The following is a 17,844-nucleotide window of genomic DNA, read 5'->3' as shown; positions in this document are numbered from 1 at the left end:
TTTGCATGTTAAATGCATAACTGGACTTTTCTTGCCACATAAATTGGTCATAGTTTTGTCTTTTCCTGCAACATAATTCCAGTGGCCCTGGATATAACTAAAGCACTTATATTTACCTTCTTCTATTTGCAGCCTGCATTACAGACACTTTACTCAGAGATTTAGCAAAAGTTTACACTGTCTGCTCATCTGAAATGCGAGTGAAGTTTGAATGTGACCCATTCAAATCAAATCACGGTTTATAAAGCACAACTACTCACCTGTAGTGGTCTCAGGGCGCTCATTGCACCGCAATGAATCCACATGGCATTCTATCTTGAAATATTCCACTATCAGTGAAGCAGAGCCTTGTGTGTACCTGACAGAAATGGAAAGTACAGTACACAATGGAATTAAAGAGAATGTATGTCAAGGTCATTCCCCAGAGGAAGCCCGCAGCTTGCAGTGACATACTTCATGGACCTATTACAAAGCTGTTTGCACAACACACCAGTGACCTGAACGGAGAAAAATAGCAAATATCGGTGTCTCCTAGCAGGCAGCTGAGTGAAGTGTTGGCATCTAGTCAAATATATCCTAGTGCAAGCTCTGTTTGGGGTGAGTGAGGTGTCAGTAGGAAGGTCTGCATAGTGCAGAATAACCCACCAGGCATATTACTGGCCATAAGTAGGGGCAACTGGGGTTGGAGCCATGGAGCAGCAAGTATGCTACCTGAGAGCTGTGATATGTTTTCTGTGTATTAAAGAAAACATGTATGAAGCAGCTTCAAGATGTGAACAATATTAAAACAGTCTTGTAGGCATTACCAGATGTTAGCGTCGAGTGACTATCACTGTTGATAAGTGTTGTTGCTGTTCAGCTTAACTGTACTCATTTCGTCAGTCTCAGAATGATGCACCGCAGAGACATTCCTACTGGGAATTTATTAAGTCATGAAAACCATAAACCACACCAGGGCTACCAGGTCATTCAATGTCAGTAGAGAGTGTGGGGCTTATTTACAAGCTTTTGCGCCACAGGTGTATCACTTTTCCAGTGGGAAAAAGTGAAGCACCGGTGGCACAAGGGGCTTGTAAATGCTCCCCCTGTGCGTGTTCTTTGCTGGGTGTTCAGTTAGCACAACAGTGCACACAGGAAGTTGTAGTCTTCCTTCAGCTTAATTGTGTGGATGCATCTGAAATTAACATTTAAAAAAAAATCCAGAGCTGCAAAAGTTGCGCATAGATGACAACTGGTTACATATAACACTAACTGACAAACATATGTATGCAGTAGATAATTAACCAGCTGTGCTGCCTTACTGTCTTGAACTAACTGCCCCGAGGAGCTGCTGCTGCTTTGTTGCTCAACATAAGTCATTTGTATTTATTACTCAGCCAAGTGAGTCTGGAAACCACCTGGCCCCACTAACCCCTCAGCAGTCAGTGCGCTACCAGCCAAGCTACCACAGTCTCATGAAAAAAGGGTAGCCACATGCACCATCACTTACCCAAAGGGAAGAAGAGAAAAGAGTGTGTGGAGGTGGAAGGGGGGGCAAAGTATGACACAAAGAGATGGAGGAATAGAAGTGCAGTTCTTGTAGTGAAAGATGGTTGAGTGGATGGAGGGATGAAAGGTTGGGTGGATGACTTAGTGATGTGGATGGATGGACAGACAGACACACAGATGGATGTGTAGGTGGATAGGTGGATTTATTTAATGGATGGATGGATAAGGTGGGTGCATTATTGGGTGGATGGCAGGTGGATAGAGGGAGGGATGTAGATAGATAGATAGATAGATAGATAGACAGATAGATAGATAGATAGATAGATAGATAGACAGACAGACAGACAGACAGACAGATAGATAGATAGATAGATAGATAGATAGATAGATAGATAGATAGATAGATAGATAGATAGATAGATAGATAGATAGATAGATAGATAGATAGATAGATAGATAGAGGCACAGAGCCATAACAGGAAACCTAAAAAGTGTATGCATCCATAACTAGAGTATGCAGACATTTCTAAAAGAAAGGAACAAGTCGATTCTTTTAATCACAACTCACCCTGGAGATCGCCAGAGGAGTGTTGAAATCCTTGCCACCCACCAATCTAAAGTCCCAAGGCGAAGGGCCATTTATAGTGAGCTTCTGCACCATGTCTTCTAATAAAGTTTGCTGCTTGTCCTGCAGAGCTGCTGTTGTCAATAGCCTGTGACGAGTAACTACTTGCCGAGGCTGGAGAACCGCATGCTGCTCCTGCTCTTGCTGAGGTGAGGTTCAGCACTGGCATGGAGGGAGCCTCCCTCATCTTGTTACAGAAAACCACAGGTGGCGCGGGTGAATAAGGGAACTAGTGCCCCCCCTAATGTGTGATCCCTATGACTAACACCACGTGCATCTTCATAACAAACCAGGCAGCCAGGCAACTCAAGAGCTTTGTATAAAGTGACAAACCACTCTTAAATAAAGTAGCACTTTTGGAGGGGTGGTAGAGTGAAGTGCAAAGTACATGCCAAGCGGTCTCAGGGCGCTAGTCCAGGCTATGGTCTAATTATGCACATTTCAATCAAAATATCAAACAAAAAAAACCAAAGCAAATAACAGTAAAAGCACCGTACGAAACAGTATGAGTAACTTGTAGCACACGAAACACAGAGAGCTTCCATAAGGCGCTACTCCGTGCTACGCTTTCTTTTGCTCTGTTCTTCTGTACAACTAGGTCATTAATAAAACAAAGGTCACATTATCCTAAAATATTGATACATTTAGATAAAGTGTGCACCAGGCAAAGAACCATAAAGGAGAAGATGTGGCCTAACGGCCAGAGCACCTTACTTTGGTGTTGGGGAACAGGTTCAAATCTTGGTGCTGGCTCAGCCTCGTTCAATTCTGGGCAAATCACTTAGGGGGTCATTCCGACTCCCGCCGGCGGCGGTAACCGCACGCCCGGCGGGAGCCGCCGAATGACCGCACCGCAGTCAAATGACCACGGCGGCCATTCTGACATTCGGGTCACAGGTGCATCAGACATCCATTGCAAGGAACATGGAGCTATGGCACAGAATTGTCGACAGGGTTAATTCAGTGGGAGAGCATCCAAGAACACTGGATGACACCAGGAAGAGGTGGAATGACCTACGGGGGAAGGTACGTTCCGTGGTATCCAGACATCAGATTGCTGTACAAAGGACTGCCAGTGGACCCCCACCTCCACCCCCACAACTAACAACATTGAAGGAGCAAGTCTTGGCACTTATGCATCCTGAGGGCCTGGCAGCAGTAGCAGGAGGACTGGACTCTCGTAAGGCAAATATTTACTACTTTATCCCCCCCACCCCACCTGCATGCCATCACATACTCCCATCCTCACCCTCACACCCATCACCCCAACAACCCACAGATACCCCACTAACACAACCCATATATCCCAAAACCAAGCCCTGCATGTAACACCAATGCATGGACACCCATGACCAAAGCATGTCCAGTGGAGAGACTCACTCATGCCCCAAAATCACCAATCACACAAGGACCAAGCTAATAATGCAAGCACAGGAGTAGAGGGTAACTCACCCATTGCACAAGATGGCACACACATACAATAAATATGCATTTACTCCCCAACAGGACCCCTACCCAACGTCACCGGACAGGAGGTGCCAGACATATCCAGTCCCCCCACAGAAGAGGCCCACAATGATGACAACATCTCTGCATGCCTGGATCAAGATTACCAGCCTGGCCCATCAAGGACCTTGGGACAGTCGGTTCCCCTGACACAGTCACAAACCACCACTGAACCTTCCCCCTCAGGAAACACCACCACAGCACCCACCCAGAGGGCCCATCCCTCTGTCCCCAGGACACATTAATCAGCAGTGTGTCCACCACTACAGGGAACCCAGGCAACCTCATTAATACAGGACGATCAGAGACCTGGGGGCAGTTGCAGTGGGCACACGGCTCAGGGGGCAGAGGCACAAGATAACAGGGAAGCTGGGAGGACTGCTGTGCGACAGGGGGAGGACAGGCCCAGGGAACCCACCCTCCAACATCATGGGAGCTAACCACCATTCCCAGAAGACCATGGGCAGGGTACTGGCCAAGTTTCAGGAGACCCAGCGGCTGCAGGAGGAACACTACCTGGGGATCAGGGAGGACTTGAAGTCCATCAACACCACCCTCGTCACCATAGCAGGGGTGCTGGCAGACCTTCACAACACCAGGAGGGACACAGTGGCACACCAACGGGCCCCTGACACTAGCCTGGACGATGAACAGCCCTCCACCTCCACCGGCGCTAGTGGACAGGAGGCACCGCCAGAGGAACAACAGGACACCAGCACCCCACCCCCTGCAGATGGAGAACCACCCCACAAATGATCTCTGAGATCCAGGAACAAGACAGAGAACATTGCCAAGACCACCGCTAGGTATAAGAACCCCCCACGAATGTCACCCTTCTGTCCTACTTTGACACCCTGTCCACCTTAAACTGCCACTGTTCCACTTCCTATGCCCCATTGGACAATGCACCTGTGAAACAAATAGACTGGACTCTGCCATGGACATTCCTCCACCATCACCCCAGCCCATTTTATACCCCCTCTACTTATTTCAACACAAATAAACACACTTGAATCACTAAACAAGCTGGAGTCAGTCTGTGCTTTCACAAATGTGTAATTGCTAAATCTCTTGAATATATCAATGTTAATGTACTTGTTCACATACCAATGTAACACAGCTGTAGGCCAGCAGTAAACATAGCACAGGGCACAAAGTAGGGGTCTGATCTATGAAATGGAAAGCCAAAGTAACAAGTCAGGGTCCATACACTGAGTGAAAATGACAGACTTATACTAGCTCCAACAATAGTATGAGATGTGGGAAACAGTTACATCTTTTTAACTGTGTCTCACTGAAAGTATTGCATGATGATGTTGTTTTGGTTGTCGACATCTTCTTCTTCTGCCTCCTCTTCTTCACTGTCCACAGGCTCTACAGCTGCCACAATACCACCATCTGGCCCATCCTCCTGCAGAAAAGGCACCTGGTGTCGCAAAGCCAGGTTGTGCAGCACACAGCAGGCCACGATTATCTGGAACACCTTCTTTGGTGAGTAGTATAGGGAGCCTGTAAGATGGAGGCACCAGAATCTGGCCTTCAGGAGGCCAAAGGTGCATTCTATAATCCTCCAAGTTCGCCCATGTGCCTCATTGTAGCGTTCCTCTGCCCTTGTCCTGGGATTTCTCACTGGGGTCAGTAGCCAAGACAGGTTGGGGTAACCAGAGTCACCTGCAAATGTCGAGGGACAATTGTTAGACACACACTAACCCTGACCCAGACACCTATGTCAACTGTGTTGGGACCTTGGCCTCACCTATTAGCCACACACGGTGCCTCTGGAGTTGCCCCATCACATAAGGGATGCTGCTATTCCTCACAATGTAAGCGTCATGCACTGAGCCAGGATATTTGGCATTCACATGCGAGATGTACTGGTCTGCCAAACACACCATCTGCACATTCATCGAATGGTAGCTTTTCCGGTTTCTGTACACCTGTTCAGTCCTGCAGGGGGGACAAATGCCACATGTGTACCATCAATAGCACCAATGATGTTGGGGATATGTCCCAGGGCATAGAAGTCACCTTTCACTGTGGGCAAATCCTCCACCTGAGGGAAAATTATGTAGCTGCGCATGTGTTTCAGCAGGGCAGATAGCACTCTGGACAACACTTTAGAGAACATTGGCTTGGACATCCCTGATGCCATGGCCATTGTTGTTTGAAAAGATCCACTGGCCAGGAAATGGAGTACAGACAGAACCTGCACTAGAGGGGGGATTCCTGTGGGATGGCGGATAGCTGAAATCAGGTCTGGCTCCAACTGAGCACACAGTTCCAGGATTGTTGCACAATCAAGTCTGTATGTGATTATGATGTGTCTCTCTTCCATTGTCGACAGGTACACCAGGGGTCTGTACACTGGAGGATGTCGCCATCTCATCACCTGTCCCAGAAGACATGCCCTATGGAGGAGAACAGCGAGCAGAGGGTCATCCAACACAGAGGTATCACAATGTGTCATTTGCTGAAACGTTGGTAATTCGCAATGTCCCGATATCTGTCTGTATTCCCAGCCTAGATAGGTGTGACACCGTTTTTTTCCATCCCATGTGGCCCCCTGAAATAGCGGCTTCCTGACTTGTAAGGTGGGACAAGGGGAAATGAGGTAACTGCGCTGGCGTTTTACACCGTCGCAGTGGGCGGTCGAAGACCGCAGCGCTATTCTGCATTGGTTATCATTGGGCCCTATGGGTCTCAGGAGCCAATGACGATGTACGCCGACGGTGAGGGACGCACCGCCGCAGAAGTGACCGCCATTTTCTATCTGTTCCCTCACTTGATACCTGACTTGCAACAGGAGAGGACCTACACTGCAAGTGCTGCTGTGACCTGTGTCTGGAAGCGACGATGGCTACAGTGTCTGAGGAAAGGGCCCCTGCATTCACTTCGTAGGAGTTGGAAAAACTGGTGGACGGGGTCCTCCCCCAGTACACGCAACTGAACGGTCCTCCAGACAAACAGGTGAGTACACTATGAGCATGCTGCGTGGGCAATGCCTGTTTAGAGTGGTGTGGATGGAAGATACGAGGGTGGCTGAGGCCTGCATGTGCGAATGGTGAGTGTATGTGCGTCAGGGCATGGGTGGGAACTGGTGGGCAATGAGTATGACGGTCCGGACGGGGGAGTAATATCCTTTCCTGATGTGCCTTTCCTTTAGGTCAGCACCCACCAGAAGAAGGCTATTTGGCGTGCCATCGCCAAGGATGTCTGGACCCTGGGGGTCTACCACAGACAGAGCACCCACTGCCATAAAAGATGAGAGGACCTGCGCCGCTGGAGCAGGAAGACGGCGGAGGCCCAGCTGGGCATGGCCTCCCAATGTGGAAGGGGTGCCCGTCGCACCATGACCCACCTGATGTCCCAGATCCTGGCGGTGGCCTATCCGGAGTTGGATGGGCGCTTAAGGGCATCACAGCAGCCACAAGGGGGTGAGTACACTCTCATTCAGCTGACTCTACCCGCATTACGAGGTGTCTCAGTGGGGGGGGGGGGGGTAGTGGGTTCCCCTAGGCCTTTGCAGACTTGGTAAGCAAGGTCCCTTGTTAGGCAGCTCTGTGGCACCCCAACCCCACTACTGGTAATAGCCATCTACACCTAGTCAGGCTCCGGTGACTTCCAGGTATGCAGCAATTGGGCTTAGGCCTCGTACCCCATGGGCATGTGAATTTGCCAGGAACTGTTGGTGCATCGCGTAGTGGAGAGAGCTGCTCCCTGTGTGTTGTGTCCGCCAACGGTAGTGGTGTTGCATGCACTGAAAATGTTTTTCTTCTGTCTTCCCCCCCTTTTGTTTTGTCTCCTTGTTCTTGTGTGCAATAGCATCATTGGCGGAGGAGCAGTGGCACCGGAGCAGGAGGGACCTCCAACCCACTTGGCCCTGGAGGGTGAAGCAACAGAGTCTGAAGCCACCAGTGGGACAGAGGGTGAGGGGAGCTCCATGACGGGGACAGGAGCATACACCAGTGACAGCGACTCCTCCTCTGATGAGAGCTCCTTTGTGGTGGTGGTCACCTCTGTGCCCACCGCATCTACAGGTACAGCTGCCACCCCCCCTACCAGCGCCGCCCTCACAGCAGCCCCTCAGCGTGTGTCCCATACCCGCCTCCCCAGGAAGGTGGGCATCTCCTTCGCCCCAGGCACCTCAGTCCTTTCCCCAGTCAGCCCTGCTGCCCTCAGTGAGGAGGCTATTGACCTCCTGAGATCCCTCACTGTTGGGCAATCTACCATTTTGAATGCCATCCAGGGTGTTGAGAGGCATTTGCAGCAAACAAATGCATACCTGGAGGCCATTTATTCTGGCCAGGTAGCCCAACAGAGAGCATTTCAGGCTCTGGCCTCAGCACTGATGGCAGCCATTGTCCCTGTGTCCAGCCTCCCCCCTCCAACTTCCTCCACCCAGACCCAATCCCCTGTACCTCAGCCTATCCCAAGCACACCATCAGACCAGCATGCACACTCATCAACACACAAGAGTAGACATGGCAAACATAAGCACCACACATCCCACAGGCACTCACACAAGCACCATCCCCATGCAGACACATCAACATCCACTGCCTCCACTGTGTCCCCCACCTCCACATCCACCTCCTCCCTCCCTCCCTGTCTCCACTCACACCTGCATGCACTACATCCTCAGCCACTACCTCCATCACCAGCACGCACACATCCCCAGTGTCCTCTCCCAGTGTGTCTGTGAGCCCTCCTCCCCAAGTACAAAAACGCAGGCACACACCCACCCAACAGCCATCCACCTCACAACAGCCTCCGTCCCATGCACCTTCACCCAAATTCAGCAAACGTACACCTCCTACAACCACTACCTCTTCCTCCACTCCCAAACTCCCTCCATCTTCCCATCCCAGTGTGTCTAAAAACTTTTCCTGGCAAACCTTGACCTCTTCCCTTCACCTCCCCCCCATCCATCCCCTAGGGCCAGGCTTTCCAGGTCCCAGCCCAGCACCTCAGCCACCAAAGGTGGTGCCAGCAACTGCGGGGTCATCAAGTGTGCCACCCATCAGGGCTGCCAGTGTGCCACCTAACGAGGGCAAGGACATTCCGCCACCTGCCAAGGTGAAGAAGGTGCCCACATCCTGGAGGGAGAAGACGCACTTACCAGCCACCAAGGGCTCTGCCAAATCAAAAGGGGACAGTGGCAAGACACCTGCTGCACCATCAAAGGTGGGGATGGGACAAAGGCAGAAGAGCAGGTCAGGACAGGGCACGGTGGCACCGACTGAGGGACTAATGTCACCCCAACCTGCACGGCGGCGAACACCGCAACCTGCCCCGCCACCAGCACCGCCACCCGCCACCTGCAAAGCCACCGCCACCATCACCACCATCTGCACAGCCACCTGCACCGCCACCTGCACAGCCACCGGCACGTCTGCAGCCTCTGCAACAGTCGCTAGCATCTTCCCCAGTGGACAGCCGTCCGAGGCTGCAGGAGACATACTGCTGTGTCCCTCAACATGTGCTGACCCATGCACCACCGCCAGCACCGCCACCACAGACACCGCCGCAAGCACCGCCACCAGCCCCGCAACGTGCTCGGACAGTGGCATCACCGCTGACATGGCTACCATCCCCAGTGGTCAGTCATCCTAGGCTGCAGGAGAGTTCCTGGACCCTGCCCAGCTTCCACGAGGCATGACTTCCATCACTGTTTGCACCTGCAGGTGGAAGGCAAAGCCACAGCAGTATGGGGGTATGTATCTGCCTCCATGGCGTATCATGCTACCTGTTCCTTAGGCAATCTCGTGCACACACACCCAGGTGAGGGAATGGGACTGGCCACACTGAATGTGGAGCACTCTGGGCACCTTGCCCCCTCCAGAACTGGTGGAGATTGACATCCACTAACTCAGTCCTTGGCAGGATGAAGCACTCTGGGCACCATGCCCCCTCCAGAACCAATGGAGATTGACATCCACTACCTCAGTCCTTGGCAGGATGAAGCACTCTGGGCAACATGCCCCCTCCAGAACCAGTGGAGATTGACATCCACTACCTCAGTCCTTGGCAGGATGAAGCACTCTGGGCACCAGGCCCCCGCCAGAACCAGTGGAGATTGACATCCACTTGAGAGACTGTGGCTTTGCACTCCCCAGGATAAAGCAGTGGGCAAACACCCACTTGAGAGACTTGAGAGACTGTGGCTTTGCGCTCTCCAGGATAAAGCAGTGGGCAAACCACCCACTTGAGAGACTGTGGCTTTGCACTCCCCAGGATAAAGCAGTGGGCAAACCACTCACTTGAGAGACTTGAGAAACTGTGGCTTTACACTCCCCAGGATACAGCAATGGGCATGGAGACCCCTCGTGCAGCAGTGGCGTCGTGTGTTCATCTGGCTGAGGTGCCCCCCCGTCAGGTGCCTGAGGTGTCCCTTCCCCCTGAGGTGCCTGTTTTTTTTCAATCTGATGCACCAGCAGTGTTCTCTCCGTTTTGAGTGAGGTATCTTGTGTGGGCTTTGCCCATGCATTTTGGGACCACTGCTCGACGGACAATGATTGCTAAACTATCCGGACTTGTGTAGTTGGTGTACACATTTGTATATACTGAATTTTGAACTTTCACTATCAGATTTTTCATGATTACAATCGTTATAATCATTTCCTTGTGTCCTTGTGTTCTTCCAGGGGTGGGGGGTTGTATATGTAATGTTGCTGCATGTATTTGTGTGTATGTTGTTGTGGGTGAGGGAGGGGGTAGGGGTATTGTGTGTTGCGTGTGTCACTCTCTTTTCCCTCCCCCCCTTCCCTGTGTTGTAGGTGCAGTACTCACCGTGGTCGTCAACGGCATCTGTCCTGCTCCTGATAGAGCAGGAGGAAGAACAGCATTGGTAATACCTGTAGTTCGGGCTCCATGGCGTCCTGGTTCCTCATTGGGTGTCGAGAGGTGAGTGTTTTCCCTTCTGTGTACTGTTTCCGCCGTGCTTTTGTGAGCGTTGGTTCCACCCTGGAAGAGGTGGTGGATAGGCCTGTTGTAATAGGATGGGCGGTACTTTGTCCTCTGCCTGTCTGTTGGCGGTTATCGCTGCGTTGTTTGTTTCTACCACCGTGGTGTTCGGAATGTTAAAGTGGCTGTCTATGTTGGCGGTTTCCGCCATAGCAGTGATTCCATTTTTTTTCCGCCGGCCTCTTGGCGGTATTACCGCCGCGTTAACACTGACCGCCACGGTTGTAATGAGGGCCATTGTGGCTTTCCTCAGCAGTGAGCTAAATGTTTAGGCACTGGGTGTTTCTTTTGTAAAATAAGCTTATTGTAGGAGCCAAAGCTAAACAAGGACAGCACTGGAATAAAACCAAAACAAATGTCAGCGACATGGGAGGAGGTGGGAGGAACAGGAGGCTGCAATAAAACACAAGCAGCTACCAGCTGAAACACCCACCGTGAAAAGTGAGCAACAAGGAAATGACAAAAGTAGTCTGTTACAGCAACAGTCAAAGAAACCAAAGTGGAATAATGCAGTTGTTGGTCACTGCTTCGAAACAGAAAAAGGAGGGAGAAAATGCAGAACTGACACTAGCGGGCAGGAATGAAATTGCTTTAAAATTGCTTTAAGCCATAAGAAGTATACTAAAAGTATACACAAGGTTGAACGCTTATGCTCAACCTAAACAGGACCCTCTCATCAGTTTAATTCCAGACCTGTTGAGGACACTCAGAAGGTCTGCCCTGCACTTCATGTAACCCCCCTACTGCTTGAGGCTGGCTATGTACTTCATTAGACTGGCTTAGTGCTTGATCCCATGACTACCAACGTGACTCTAAGGACTAGTTGGCTGACCCCTCCGCTGAGCCACAAGCTCCAACAACTTGAACCCGGCATATGGACTGTGGTTGAAATGAGCTCTACCAGTTCTGAACCTTTTGAAGTAGTGCTAAAGACACTAAAAAGCCTAGAAGCCAAACTTGGGAAAGAAAATATTTAGGTGGTCATCATGACCTTGGCGTCAGGTCACCGCCACACCAGCGGTAGAATCGTCGCCAGGCCAGCGGTAATATCAGTCAAATAATGACCATGGAGATGATCCCTCCCATGGACAGCCAATGTACCACACCAACTGCCAGCTGGGTATGACCACTGAACACGGCGGTAGACACCTACAGGCAGATGGAAGGCAAGGATCCACCCACCATATTATGACATAGCACACCGTCAAGATTTCCGGGGCAGTAGCAACAATAGCAAAAGTCTGGAGGAAACACATCATGTAAAAGGAGACACTCACCTCCAGGGACACAGAGGACTCCGCGGCTGCCATGGAACTGGAACTGCAAGTCTTCCCGATGCTGTAGCATGCCATGGCCATCCTGGAGCACCAACACCGATGAAGATGACGACGGTGAGCACAGCCGCCTAGCACACAAGGGAGTGAGAGAGGGTGGGGAGAGTGACACACACACACACAATACACACCCATCACCACGTTCACACACACACACGCACACACCACAAAGAACCAGCTGCAAAGTAAATTGACTGTGACTGGACCCAGGAGAAAAGAAGGCCAGGACTCATACCTCTGTTCCAACTACTGTAATCATGTTAATTGACAGTTCAAAATAACAAAACTGTATATGTACATGCAGGCCCAAAGACCAGTTCAAAGTCACATATGCCCACAGGGCAACGTCCAAGCCCCAACTTGACTCCTGACAATATCAGGACTCCACTGTTCAGGGGCATTATGTTGGAAATGGGCAAGCACCTCAGTGGGCAAGGTGGGTGGAGTGGGTGGGGGGTGCCACTCATTGCGAGGGGTCTCCTTGCACACTGGTTCTGGAGGGGGCTTCATGCCCACTGGATACTGAGGGGGCTCCTTGCCCACTGGTTCTGGAGGCGGCTCCATGCTCACTGGATGCTGAAGGTGCTCCTTGCCCACTGGATACTGAGGGGGCTCCTTGCCCACTGGTTCTGGAGGGGACCCTTGCCCACTGGCTCTAGAGGGGACCCTTGCCCACTGGTTACTGAGGGGGTTCCTTGCCCACTGGTTCTGAAGGGGGCTCCTTGCCCACTGGTTCTGGAGGGGTGTCCTTGGCCACTGGTTCTGGAGGGATGTCCTTGGCTACTGGTTCTGGAAGGGGGTCCCTGCCATCTGGTGATGGAGGGGTGTCCTTGGCCTCTGGTTCTAGAGGGGTGTCCTTGGCCACTGTTTCTGCAGGGGCATCCTTGGGCTTACTTTTTGTAGAGGCCTCCTTGGGCTTTGTTTTTGTAGGGGTCTTCTAGGGCTTATGTTTTGTAGGGACCTCCTTGGGTTTTGTTTTTGTAGGGGCCTCCTTGGGCTTTGTATTTGTAGGGACCTCCTTGGGCTAACTTTTCGTAGGGGCCTCCTTGGCCTTGGTCATGGGAGGGGTCGCATTGACCCTAGGTTTTGGGGGTGGCTCCATGCTCTTTGTTGTCTGTTTGGAAGGGGGCGGCAACTTAGCCCTCCTTTTTTGGGGCGGAAGAGTGTCCTTGGGGCGGGGGGCCGGCGTGGCACTCATGTGCCCCTTAGTGGCTGCTGAAGACTTTTGGGGTAGTACAGTGTCAGACTTTGTGCTTGAGGTACTGGGCTGAGGGGGTGGGACCTTCCTCTTACAGGCAGGATGGGGGGGGGAATGGATGGGAGTGGAGGTAGAGGGAGTGGTTGTAGGAGGAGAAGGTATACTGGACTTGGGTGCAGGTGCATGGACAGTGTGCATGTGTGAGGTGAATGGCTGTTGGGGGTCTGAGTGCAAGCATATGTGTGTCTTTGGAGGGGGTCAGACAGGGTGGGGAGGACAAATAGGATGTGTGGATGGATGTTGTGGTGGTGTCTGCAAGTGAGGTGGGTGTGCGGCATGATGTGGTGATGGTGGTGGTGGTGACTGAGCATGGGGTGTGTGGGGTGCATGTCTGCAGGTCTGCTATTGTGGTGACTGTAGGCAAGGCTGTGTAGGTGGCATGTTCAGGGGCTGTTGATGCAGTGCATGCAGGTGTGAGCGCAGATGTGACTTTGAGGGAGGAGGAGGAGGAGGGGGAAAGAGGGGAGGAGGTAGATGATGTTGTGTGTGCATCTGTGTGTTGGCTGTCTGAGTGCTTGTGGTCTTAAGTGTGCTGCCTGTGTTTGTTTGTGCGAGTCTTGTGTGATGCTTTGTGTGCATGCTTGTCTGAATGTGTGCGTGGGATGGGTTGGGGTGAGGGTACTGGGAAGTGATAGTTGGAAGGGGGACGGAAGAAACAGGGACACTGGCGCTGTCAGTGAAGAGGCCAGTGCCCAACAAGATCTCTGTAGGGCTGCCAATCCACTGTGAGTGCCCTGCAGGAAGGCACTGCATTGCTGCATCTGGGATGCTAGCCCGTGGATGGCATTCACTATGGTTGACTGCCCTAAAGAAATGGATCTCTAAGGGCAGCAGGGCTGACTGGGGCAGGGCGTGAGGTGCCTGGGGCAAAGGAGATGCCCACCCTCCTGGGTGAGCCGGCACGGGCAACTCAGTAAGGGGCTACTGGGAGGGCAGTGCTGGTACGTGGGTAGCCGTAGAACCTGTAGCAGAGGTGGTCACACAGGGGGCCACCACCAACAGGGAGCTCCCATTGGAGGAGGAATCAGAGTCAGTAGTGTCACCTCCTGTCCTTGCTGTGGTACTCCCCTCGCCCTCCGTCCCACTGGTCCCCTTCGCGACAGTGGATTCTGCCTCCAGGGTCTGGTGGGCTGCAGCTCCCTCACTCATCAGTGCTCCTGCTCCTTCGCCAGATGATGCTAATGAACATGAACAGGATGACAAAAGGAGAGGGGGGGGAAAGAAAGGGAGCACAGGGTCAATCACAGCACCAACAGCACAGATGGCATACACATCACTGTCACACACTGAAACTGAGTATGGGCAGTATGGCCCACAATGGCATTCCATTGGCTAAGTACCACAGCAGGCAGGAGCCAAACACTGCCAGCTACACACCCACTGGGACCAACTAAGCCCTGTCTGCCATGGAAAGCAAGCTAGCTAGTTATCAAAAACATGCATTTTACCCTTTTAACCTAGGCTGGACCACGCAGCAATGTCTAAACTGGCATATTGGGGCATCCACTGACTAGTGCCCTGCACCCAAATCCCATGCCAGGCAACAGAGATGGTTGTCCAACACACTGTACTCACCCCCTTGTGGCTGCTGTGATGTCCTCAAGTGCTCATCCAATTCAGGATTGGCCACTGCCAGTATGTGAGCCATCAGGGGGTCAGGTTCCAACGGGCACCCCTCTCTCGTTGGGAGGCCATCCCCAGCTGGGCTTCCGTGGTCTTCCGGGCCCAGTCTCTCAGGTCCTCCCACAGTTTTCTACAGTGGGTGCTCCATCTGCTATAGACCCCCAGGATCTGCACTTCCTTGGTGATGGCATGCCATAACCCCTTCTTCTGATGGGCTCTGACCTGCAGAGGAAACACACACAGTAGGACACCATGAACCAGTCAATCCAGCCTGTCACACATATGGCCTACAAACTGCATTAGCCCCTCATCAGGCACACACATGACCCATACACCTGCATTAACACTGCCACCAGCCATACCACCCCCAATGACACACTGCTGGCACACTTATACATCTCCATGCAGCCATGTTGCGTGCAACGTACCTATGATGTACTCACCTGTTGGTCTGGAGGCCCACAAAACTTCCCATACAGTGGTAGGACTCATCCACGAGCCTCTCCAACTCTTCCGACGAGAAGGCTGGGGCCCTTTCCTCTGTTGCATGTGTCATGAAAGGTTCCAGACACAGGTCACAGCAACACACGCAGTGGAGATGTCATCCTGTGGAAAGTCAAAATCAAGTGAAGTGGTAGAAAGAAAATGGCATCATGTCCACGGCAGTGAACACCGTCACCACCGGCGTTTATCATCATTGGTTCCCATACTCCATAGAGGGCTATGTTAGCCAATGACGAATTGCACTGCAGTGCAGACCGCCTCCCGCTATGACACGAACGCCGGCAGGCGGTTGCCATTATCTAATGCCATTATCTAATGCTAGTACACATGTACACATTTAAAAGTGCATCATTGTAGTTGAATGTACTCACCTATACAATTCCAGTGTCACAAGCATATAAGCATGCTCTGTGTACACTGTTGTATTGTGCTCATGGTTCCTGTTGTCACTCCCTTCTTACCTTTGGGTCCCTTAGGTACCAACCACTGCAGAAGAATAGGAGGAGGAGGCAAGCACCAGTGTACAGACCCCTTGTGGACTTGGCTACACTGGAGGACAGGCACATCATACTCACCTATCCTCTGGACATGGCCACAATCACAGAGCTGTGTGCACAATTGGAGCCTGATCTTCTACCTGCTATCAGTTGCACAACGGTAATACCCTCTCTTGTGCAGGTACTCTCAGTGCTCCATTTCCTGGCAACTGGCTCTTTCCATGTGACAGTGGGTGATCCATGCAGGGAAAGGTGCAGAAGACATTGTGACGCGGAGGGTTAACTAGTCTGAGCAGTGTAGATGAGCGTGCTACATGCAGAAACCCGAACCGTACGTGGAAAAGTTCATGATGTCATTTTCAAGCTTGTTTTCCAACATTCCATAGATAAAATTATCTGCAGTCTACATGTGCAAGAAGCAGGAAGTATGGGAGAGAGGCAAGCGAATGTTGCTCTAACCCTACGAAAGAGAGTTCAAGAAAAGGCCAGAAAATAATGCACTGATAACATAGCTAGAAAATGCGAGAAAGGAATAGAGTCCAAGCTTCAGGTTCTTTAAGCACCGAAGCATGGGTGGGGGAATTGAAGCTCACAGATGGAGTTGTGCAAGCTGCCATCACCCACATCAATCAATCAATCAAACTTCTTAAGCGTACTACTCACCCGGTCGGGTCTCAAGGCGCTGGGGGGGCAGTGGTTACTGCTCGAAATGCCATGTTTTGAGGTGTTTTCTGAACGTTCGGAGGTCCTGGGTCTTGTGTAGGTTGGTGGGGAGGGAGTTTCAGGTTTTGGCGGAGAAGGATCTGTTGCCGGAGGTGGTGCGTTGGATGCAGGGGACTGTTGCGAGGGTGAGGTCGGCGGAGCGGAGCTGTCAAGTTGGTTTGTGGAAGTTAATTCGTTCATTGAGGCAGGCTGGTCCGGTGTCGTGGAGGGCTTTGTGAGCGTGGGCCAGGATTTTGAAGATGATCCTTTTGTTGATGGGTAGCCAGTGTAGGGATCTGAGGTGGGCGGAGATGTGTTCGTGGCGTGGGAGGTCCAGGTGTTCAGTAGGATAGTGCGGTAGGGTGTTGTGATGTTGGTTGTGTCTGTGGTGGTGAAGGTGGGTGAGGACGATGTGAAGCTGTCATGTATGTCTGCGATCTTGTGGTGGAAGTAGTTGGAGAGGGAGTTGCAGAGGTCTTGGGAGTGTGGAGGGTCGATGGTGCAGGATTTTGGTTTGGTGAGTTCTTTGACGATGGCAAAAAGTTGCTTGCTGTTGTGTGTGTTGTTGTCTGTGCGTTCTTTGTAGAAGGATCGTTTGAAGGTCCGGATGAGTTGGTGATGTTTGTGCATGGCTGATTTGAGGGTGGAGAAGTTGCTCATTGAGGGTTCTTGGCACCAGGCTTTCTCAATTTTTCGGCATTCTCGTTTGGAAGACGGAAGTTCTGTGGTGAACCAGGGGGCGGTCTTGATGGTGTGGGTGTTGTTGTTTATTTTGAATAGGACAAGGGAGTCTGCGCATGTTTCTAGCCATCATGTGAGGTTGAGGGCGGTGGCGTTGGGGTCGTTGGTGCTGGGACGTGGGGCTTGTGCAAGGTTGGAGATTAGTTGTTCTTTGGAGATTTTGTTCCACTTGCGGTAGGGAGAAGGATGTTGTTGGTGGTGGGTAGGGGGTTTCAGGAAGGAGAAATGGACGCAGTGGTGGTCAGTCCAGTGGAGTTCGTGGTGTGAGTGAAGGTGATGTGGCTGCTGGAGGTGAAGAAGGTGTCTAGCGTGTGTCCGGCTGCGTGGGTGGGTGAGGTGACCAGTTGCTTGAGGTGGAGGTTTGCAAGGTTGTCCAGCAGGGCCGTGGAGTTGCTGTCGTGGGTGCTTTCCAGGTTAAAGTTAAGGTCACCAAGGAGTAGGTAGTTTGTGGAGGTGAGGGCGTGGGAGCTGATAGTGTCGACGATGGTGTCACAGAATGGAGGGCGGGGTCCTGGTGGTCTGTAGATGAGAGTTCCTCTTAGGGTGGTGTTGGCGTTGATGTGTACTTGAAAGTGTGGGTGCTCTGCATTCTCTAGGGTGTCA

This window comes from Pleurodeles waltl, chromosome 3_1, assembly GCF_031143425.1.
Source record: "Pleurodeles waltl isolate 20211129_DDA chromosome 3_1, aPleWal1.hap1.20221129, whole genome shotgun sequence".
Lineage (NCBI taxonomy): Eukaryota > Metazoa > Chordata > Amphibia > Caudata > Salamandridae > Pleurodeles > Pleurodeles waltl.
This window is presented reverse-complemented; position numbering follows the sequence as displayed.